The sequence below is a fragment of the Durio zibethinus genome, chromosome 8 (assembly GCF_047325235.1).
Source record: "Durio zibethinus cultivar Kanyao isolate XHJ-2024 chromosome 8, ASM4732523v1, whole genome shotgun sequence".
NCBI lineage: Eukaryota > Viridiplantae > Streptophyta > Magnoliopsida > Malvales > Malvaceae > Durio > Durio zibethinus.
In genome coordinates, this window is record NC_143169.1 from 22,686,818 (window position 1) to 22,696,562 (window position 9,745).

Here is a 9,745-nt window from a genome sequence, read left to right on the forward strand (position 1 = left end):
TATAATAATAATTATAAAATAAGATAAAATAATAAATAAATCATAATTTAAAAGTATTCTAAAATTATAAGTAATAAAAAATTATTATAATAAATTATTTCTTTTTTATACTCTTTATTCAAACAATAATTATTATTATTATTTTTTATGAATTTTAATTATTATTACTTTTCTTTCCTTTCCTCCTTTTTCATTCTTTTTCTTTCCTTTATTATTGTTTATCCAAACGTAACGTTAACCGCGTGTCCCTTCGTCCAACCTCCCCTCTTGCCCCCGTCCCCGGCAGGCACTGCCGCAGGGAAACGGTGGCTTTTATTTTCTCTTCCTATTTTTCTTTCATCCTTGTGACAAAATGGTTTTCTTTATCAAGTCTTTCAAAAGCAACCTCGCTTGACGAAATTTTAAGAAACGTTTGATGGAAGCGATACCGCCGTAGACCAAAATGGACTCGATCATCGCCTCAGCTCTCGAAGAAGTCTGCTTCCACGGCCAAGGAGGCATTTCTCCTTCCTCTTTCTGCTCCATGGCCACGGAACGCCGAATTTCTTAGCGGATGCCTCGATTCATTGCGCTGAAGGTGAGCAGTGTAAGAAGACACTGAGATTCATGCAAAATTCCATAAAAACGACGGCGTATAGAGCGTGGAGTGTGTCGAGAGAAATGTTTAGGTACTTTCACTGTATTTCGCTGTTCCGCAATCTAACCAAAGCCTTATGCTTTTTCTGACTTCTGACTTCTCTGCCACCTAGTTTGCAGTCTCAGCTTTTAGATTCGGTATGAATCTTTTTGCATTCCCTTTTGAGTTTAATGAAAATGTTACTTTTGAAATTATCCTTTTTTTTTTTGCGTGAATTTGGGGAAGTAGTTTTGATTACTAGTTTGGGTATGAATTGCCTGAGTTGTTGATGCTAAATTTTTTATTCCTTATGATTTGTATTTTTTTTTTTCTTTTTGAAATTTATTTCTCCATTTTGGATGCAAACTTTTCGTTTTGATTTTATTGTATAGAAGTAACGAGTTACTAAAGAAATTTGCATGTCATACGACTCATAAAAACCCCCAGGGGTTTATGCCGGTGCAAACTGAATAAATCTTTGGGGATAAATTGTGTTTGAAGAATTCTCAAGGTGCAATCTACAATTTTTAAGAGGTTTTTTATGTCTGCTTTCTCCTTTTACCTTCCCTCGTTTTTTTTTTTTTTTTTGGGGGGGGGGGGGGGGGGGTTGAAGAGAATTCTGAGCTTGTTTTAGTAAGTGATTTAAGTTAAAATTTGTACTTGAGATCTTACCGTTAGCTAAAGGTTAGAATTTATTGATAATTGCTGATGTTTCTATTTGTTTCCAGTTATCTAGTTGATGGTTTTTGTTGATGAGTGTCTCGATAAGTGAAGTATAATTGGTGCTTACGAGTGCTTTCCTTGCTTCTCAAAATTTACAATTTTTTTGTTTGGACTCCTTGAGCACTTTGGAGTTACTTAAGGGCATTTTTTTTTTCTGATATCATTTCTTGCTCCACAACAATTTAAATCGTGTTTTGGGTAGACCTAAATAATATGACTGACCTGTTTGCTTATACATGACTTGCATTTATTTCAGGACAAAAATGAACCACCTCCAGAGGGTCGCTTGCCACAGGCCACCAAAGGTCAGTTTGTTTCGGTTCAAATCATGCATAAACTGATAATTACAAGTGTTTGATTGTAAAGTGATGATGTTTCCAATGTTCAATTTGTTTCAATATAGGTTCAGATCATCTGAGAGATGTGCACATGGGTCTTAGTGCTAAAGACATTGTTGCTTTTATCTGGTGGTCATACACTGGTGAGTTGATGGTCATTGAATTATATAGTGAGATTATGTTTCAGCTGTTCACAGTTTAATGTGTCCTATCAATCTTGTGAACATTTTACAGGGCAGGTGCCATGAGGAGCGCTCTGGCTTTGAGGGACCCTGGACCCCCAATCCTCTCATTTTTGATAACTCCTAGTTCAAGTAAGAACTATTTATAAAGTTCTTTGTTGAGAGTAGATGCCCAATTCCTTGCCTTGTAACCCATATTCTTACATTCTTGTTTGAACAGGGAACTTCTCAGTGGAGAGAAAGAAGGTCTGATCCAGTTGCCAACCGACAAAGCACTTTTGGAAGATCCTGTCTTTCGCCCTCTTGTTGAGATATATGCAGCAGTGAGTATCAATTCATGTCTTTGTGTCTTTTGCGATATAAATCCAGTAGATCTCTATCCAACTAGCCCCCATCATGTGATTCAATGGTTTACAAACTTGAGCTTTTGGGTATGGTGTTCTGGCGTAGGATGAGGATGCCTTCTTTGCTGACTATGCCAAATCTCATTTGAAGCTTTGTATAGAAATCCATTTGTCTAACCTCCATTGTAATTTTACAATTGCTTTAACCACCTTTTAGATTCCCGGATGCTGAGTAGGAGACTGGCAAAAACGTCATGATCATGCTGATGTCTGGCGTCTGATTTTGTCATGTTAAATTTTCAGACAAGATAATGCCATCGTTTATGAGTCTTTGCCATTTGGATAAACATGTTGCTGTAAAAATTTGTGTTGTGTTGCAGTTATGGTTTTGCCTGTTTAAAGAATTACTCGTAAACACTAGAATGATGTAATTAATAAGCATTTGGGATCAAGAATCGTCTGTGTTTGATGTATATTTAATTGGAAAAGAATAAGCATTAAATCTAATAAACATATATAACATATAATTGAAAGAATCCCTAAAGATTCTCTGATGGACACATGTCCTATTATATAAAAAAATCATTTCAACTCTTAGTCAATATAACTCTATATATTTATGTTTTATATATTAAAAATATCTTATTAAGTATTAATGATCGATGCATGTTCAGTTTTATAAATGAGATTAATAATTGATTGTATTATTTTTGTTTGATTATTTAAGGGTTATTCCAATAATGGATTGTATTATTTTTGTTGGGTTTAAAGAGAGATAAATGATTTGAAATTCTGTTTGGTCCACTTTAGAAAAACTTATATATTAAACTTTATGAACTTAAAAGCAAACTCTGGCAAATGAGATATTTCATATTTAAATGTTTTTACCTTTCTTTTTTTAAGGGGGAGGGGGAGGAAGGAAATTAAAATAAAAAAGAAAATTGGTATGATAAAAAAAGACATAATCCAATGAGAGTTAGGGATTGATAATTTTATTGTATAAATTTTTTTGATAAAATAGATTAAAAATATATAATAAATTAATTATTTGAAGGGTATTTTTCTGGAGTTACCTAAGATTATAATGATGTCTTGAAATAGACCTAGTTTTCATATTAAATTCATAGTAATAGATTTTTTAATGGTATTAATAATCTAATTATTACAGAACAGATTACTGGATAGGATAATCTAATTATTACAGAACAGACTACTGGATAGGGCTTGATAGAAAAAACTCCTATCTAATTTCATGTTTTTCCTTGCTTACAGAAATGATTATTCTTTTCTAAGAACATTTGAGCTTTTTATGTAGCCGAGGCAGAAAGCTGGCTTGGTGCAAGGGTCTCAGTTTCATCCTGGAAATCCAAGTGGGCAATCTTTGGAAGGGATGCAGGCAATGGGGATAATGAATTTGAACTCACAACTAAGGGCTAATGGAGCTCTTTATGCTCAATAGCAGATAAATCAGGGACAGACGAGGCAGCAGTTATCGCAACAAACTCAATTCACATCTCCTCAGGTATTGTTTCTTCTAACAATGCTGTTATGACAAATTTCCCTCGATGGATCTGTGAACTAAATGCATTTTTTTTTCTTGTGTTTTAATCATTTAGTTTGAGAAATCATTTGTCATCTGTAGCTGGAATTATTTTATCTATAGGTATAGAGGTTAAAGTTTGCACTAACATAGAAGTTACTGTTTGTTTTAGTGGACTCTTTAAACTTGATGCATTTTGAGGCTTCAATCCGCTGATGTCAAATTTGAACGAGTAGAGTTATTTTATATTGCAATGTGCTTTAGTTTTTGGCAAACATAAGTGTACTGTTCTTTGTCTTATATCTGCTCAGACTAGATCAAGAAAAGTTTTAATTATGTATGCTTATAATTGGAAATTTGCAGCTTTAGGTTGCGTATACTTTCTGTAATATGTACAGGATTAACACCTAAGTGAAACAGAAATCATGTATCTCCTTGGATACCATGATGACAACAATTTTTTGAGGTTATTCCAAACAGGGTTAACTGTTAGTTAAATACCATTATTATTGTATATACTAATTATTAATTATTGTTTAACATCTCATGCAAACGATACATTTCTTTTTGATCAAGCCATTATACCTTGGAGGTTATTCGAATGAGCTGTGAGACATACTCCATGTTTTTTTAATGAAAGGTGATATTTTCAGTTGTATATTATGGAAGTGGATAGTTAGCACTATTCATGACATTCATCTAATTTTTTTATTGTAAAAGATCATTTTATGTGTTAAATAAAAAGGGCATGGACTTCATCATTATCTAATATCTTTTCTGCTGGTGAAGACTTGGAAATTAGTGGCGTGATTTTGCAAACAAATAGCCATTCATATTGTTTGGTGAATTTTTTATATTTCATTTTGACAGAATTAGGATTTTATCTAAGATGTTTGACAACTTTTGCATTCTCAGCAAGAAATTCGAGTGTAGATGAATGATTGCAAATCGTTTGGCGCATAATTATTGTATCGTATTGCCTTACAATGCTTTTATGTAGAAATGGCCCAATTTCTGTTTGGCTATATTGGGCCAGATTCAAGATTTACCCATGGCATGCTATTTTAGGTTCATTAATAAAGCTAAAGTAAAACCAAAAATGTTATGTTATCCCTTAAATTGTTTTTTATTTTTGAACCTGTCTTGTTATGCCATTGCCACCTTTGGTGAAAATTTTCTGGGGAAAGGCGATATATAAGAGGTTTTGTCATATGGTTTTATTGCATGTCTTCGAATTAATGTTTACATGACCTCAGTATGTGACATCCCCTCTGTACACTGCAGGTTCAAAGCATACCAAGAACATCTTCTCAGGCATTTATAAACTCTCAGTTATCAGGGCCGGCTCAGAATGGACAACCGGGTATGATGCAGAACTCTCTCTTACAGCAACAGTGGTTGAAACATTCAATATCTAGTCCGGGCTCACCTTCATTCCACTTTCAGAGAAAGTCACAGGTCCTCCTGCAACAGCAACTGGCTTCTTCTCCTCAGTTGCATCAAAATTCTATGGCCTTGAACCCTCAACAATTGTCTCAGCTAGTACAACAGCAGTCACAAATGGGGCATCCTCAAATGCGGCAGCCACAGCAACATCATCATCAGCAGCAATAACAACAACAACAACTACAGCAACAGCAGCTGCTACAACAACAAACCTCAACAACAATTACAACAACAACAACTACCATTGCATCAGCCACAACACCAGCTGTCTCCAAGGATGCCCGGACCTGCAGGCCAGAAAACTTTCAGTTTGACAGGATCACTGCCAGATGCAACTGCATCTGGTACAACCACACCCGGCGGAAGTTCAAGTCAAGGAACTGAGGCTACCAATCAACTTCTTGGAAAAAGAAAGATACAGGATCTGGTTTCACAGGTTTCTCCTGCTTTTAACTATGTGTCTCTCTTCTTCTGTTAGTTTCCAATGGTTTTCTTCTTTCTTTTGTGAGAAATTTCAGCATTCATCTTTTGGCTTTTCTCAGGTTGATTCGCTAGGAAAGCTGGAACCAGAAGTTGAAGATCTACTTCTGGAGATTGCTGATGACTTCGTAGACTCTGTAATGCTCTGCTTAGTTAGAATGTATCTTCTTTAAAGGCTTTACCTTGTTGATATTGCCTTTTTGTTTTTGGGGTTGTGGATATGTTCATGTGCCACTCATATTTTTTAGTTTCTGGTGTTAATTAACCACAAATCATAATATAAATAATGCCAGAGGCTGAGCTGTTATAAGCATAGATATGGTTAGCATTAGGGTACTGTTTTATGTCAAATATAGCTTGAATATTGCAGAATATTTTTAAGAACTGCATGATATTCTTCTTGCTATATTTTGTGCATAGCCTGAAGAGAAATTGAATGTTTTGGACTCAGTGCTAACTAGCCATTGCTTGTAGGCTGTACAATTAAACTGCCTCTATGTAATGTTGTATCGTCTTTGTTTATTTCTTTCTTTCTTTCAATCTTTCTTCTCATTCTTCACAATTTTTCCCCTCCTGTGTTCTATCATCTGCAGTTAAGTAATAGTCTTCTTAAAACTTACATCATTTCACTCGTTTTCAGGTGACTACATTTGCTTGCAGTTTGGCAAAGCATAGGAAATCATCAACATTAGAGTCCAAGGATATCTTGCTGCACTTAGGTTTGTGCTTCACTATTTTGTTTTTGTTTGGATGAGCTATATATTGACATGTGGATAGAACATATATTTTGTTAGTGCTTTTTTTTTTAATTATGTTGGGTAAAATTCAGGAATAGCCTAGGTTTTATGTGATTTGAAGTTGGCATACTTGACATGTCATATGAGCTACTGTTTTTGATCTTTCTCTTTCTTTTACATAATTTGGAAAAAAAAATTTAAGCCTTCTTACAAGAAACAAAACAGAAGTTTAAGCTTATATTTTCAACCAAATATATCCTGCTGCTGGCAGGCAATTGGACTTTTGAAACTTACTATAATTTATGTATAATTTTTTTTTCCTTCCAAGAGTGGCTTCCTATGTACTTCTTATCACATGTTTATCATGATAAATTATGTGTTGTTGTGCAGCCAACATTGCAGCATTTCAAAATGTTGTTGTTGATTCCGCATAAGATAGCCTGTTATAATTTCTTCTTACTTTAATTTTAAGTGAAGCTAATGGAGCTTTAATGAATTTTGTGCATGGGATTATGTGCAGAAAGAAACTGGCATTTGACTATCCCAGGACTTTCAAGTGGAGAGTAGAACGAAACAAGAACTGTAAGGATTTCTGTTAGTCATTTTTGAGATGTCAATGCAGAAATATGTCTTAGAATCTTGACTTTAACATGCATGAATTCGAATTTCCCTTTTAGGGTAATTTTTGCTTATTTAGGAACTCTTAGTTGAACACTCATCTGCGGGAGTCAAAATCTATTCTCTCAATGCTATTCTTTCACATTTCACATTATACTTTGATTGTTAAATTGAACCATCTTGAGCTGTATTCTCTAGCATTTGTGCTGATGTTATTAGCATAGGCACCTTTAATTTTACTTGGAAATCTTTGATTATTTGCAAAATAAGAAAGAATACTTTTGATGAATTTAAATCCTGTTTTTAAAACATGCAGTTATCAAGTGACCTCCACAAGAAGCGTCTTGATATGGTGAGTTCATTTTTCAGTACAACAGTGCAATCTGTGTCCTACTCTCCAAAAGCGTTAAAACTTCTCCTTTTTCGCAAATTACTTGATCAGGTATGGGCACTGATGGAATCATCACAGCCTGAAACAAATGCAAACAATCCTAAAGAAATGATAAGACGAGGGCTTGGCAACCCAGTTGGTGCAAACCATTTAATGAGAACTTCACCAAGTTCCAAGCAGTTGGTTTCACAAGCAGCACAAATGCTGCAGCAAATAACTTGATATTGATGGATAGAAGTTGTCGTTAATAGTATGGAGCCAAATTCAATGTGTGTGACTATCTGGACATTGTAGGTCAGCAACATGAGTCACTTCCACTAATGATTTAGAGTCTCTCTCCATTTGTCACCGCCCAGATAGGTATTACTTTATTGTCTACACGTCTATGCTGGTATCTTGAGCTTTATAAAATCCATGCTAGATCATATCACATGCCTATTATCTTAATATCAATGAGATACATTCTCCCCATCATAGGGTTATGAGTTGAAGAAAAATCCAAATGCATTATTCATGTTCAAAGATGAAATATATATCATTTCATTGCAGAGCAATTGGGACAACCTGCTTTAAGCACTATTATTTAAGTCATTCTGATGTCATCCTTTAGTCTAATGAGCCGGATAAAGATTGTATCTCAAAATGTTCTTCCTTAGATCTCATTGCTTTGTGCCTTCCACTCATTATCATTTTATTTGGCTGCAAAAATTCATCATTTCTACTTGATTACTACTTTTATTGGACCTTTATTTAGTTTCATGCATTTTAATTTAATAATCTTGGTAATTATAAAAAGTTACTTTAATCCTAAAATTTGTAGCAACTTTCTTGTCTGGCTGCCAGACTTCCCGACGACATAGTTCAATGCTGTTTAGATCATGTTATGTTCCTTAAGATGTTTTCGTCATTTATTCCTATTTCACACTAGCCATGTCAACTGCGTCCTTTGCAGGTTATAGTAACTGTCCGAAGCTTAAGCTTGTAGTGGATTGACAAAAGCAAAAGCTGTAAATTACTTGGTATCAGAGACCATTTGACCATCTAATTTATCATTTTCTATTGATGATTTTGTGACCATCTAATTGTCAGAAATCCCGTTTTCAATGTCTAGCTTTAATTACTCATTGGCATCGCATATAGAGCTTGTCCTGGACGAGTCATGTAATCTTCTTTATTATTTATTTTTTTACAAAAATAAAAAATGTTTTTCATGAATGTACATGATCCCTCATTTGTATTTTAGACATAAACCGCTAGGCTGCCAAAGCACATTGATTCAATGATTTGATCTGATTGGTTAAATTCTTTCCATAGGATGCTTGCATTCTTGCAACGTTTATGTCTTTGATCTATGCATGGGATTGAAATACTGTTCGTTTATTTATCACAAACATTGTCTCTGTTATCTGATTTTACAAACCTGCGATGCGACCAGGTTTCCCTGTCATTTGGGCAAGACATGGATTTTCATAGCTGGTTTATCTGTCATTCGTCTCAATATGCCGTGAAACAATTATAATTTTTTTTAAAAAAAATTTGCAATTTTCTTTTGAACTCAACTCTTTGAAAAGAAAATGCTCTGCAATTATCGGTCTTAAAAGTATAAATGAACTTGAACCGTTTAGTTAACTTGGCTCATTCATGTAATTTTTAAAAAATAATAATATTTAGTATATTTGAGACTCAAATTTTAATTTTTACAATATTTTTCTTTTTAGATTACGGTTTTTTTAATTAATAACTTGGATTTTATTATATTTATATGGATGATTATCACCTTATTAAACTATGAATGGCTTCTAAAATAAAAGGAGAATGGATATTTGATAAAACGAATAAATAAATATTGAAATATTAAGTATTGTATTTTTAATTCTGAAAATTTTAAATACTGAATTTATGATATAAAAATTGTTTGATATTATGTTGAAAATTAAATATTTTAAAAAAATTTATTAATTTTTTATAAAAATATGATTTTAAAATTATTTATTAAAATAAGATGATTTTATAATATTTTATAATAAGATATTATTTTTGTAATTATTTTTAGTTGGTAATAGTTAAATGTAAAGAATAAATTATTAAAAAAATGAAATTAATGCAATTAGATAAAAAATTTAAAATTTTATAATTACTTATATTTTTAATATTTTCATTGAAAATTTTTCATTAATTCATTTTAAAAATAGTTTATCAAATAGGTTAAAAATATAAAATTATTAAAAATTTTTAATGATTTGTCAAACACACCCTAAAATTTCTTTGTGATAGAAAAGGATGATCCTTGGTCTAACTCGTTATAATTACTTATCACTTTCAATATTTTG

At 33.0% G+C, this 9,745-nt stretch overlaps 1 pseudogene across 1 annotated transcript; it reads left to right on the forward strand.

Annotated features, from left to right (window-relative positions):
- Positions 1-411: 411 nt before the first annotated feature.
- LOC111278439 (transcription initiation factor TFIID subunit 12b-like) lies at positions 412-8,693 on the forward strand (annotated as a pseudogene). The gene is made up of 14 exons (XR_016344066.1): positions 412-668; positions 750-774; positions 1,596-1,644; positions 1,743-1,820; positions 1,912-1,991; positions 2,080-2,182; positions 3,519-3,725; positions 5,028-5,625; positions 5,732-5,806; positions 6,310-6,388; positions 6,927-6,988; positions 7,341-7,376; positions 7,467-7,775; positions 8,368-8,693. The product of XR_016344066.1 is annotated as a transcription initiation factor TFIID subunit 12b-like (transcript).
- Positions 8,694-9,745: the final 1,052 nt, after the last annotated feature.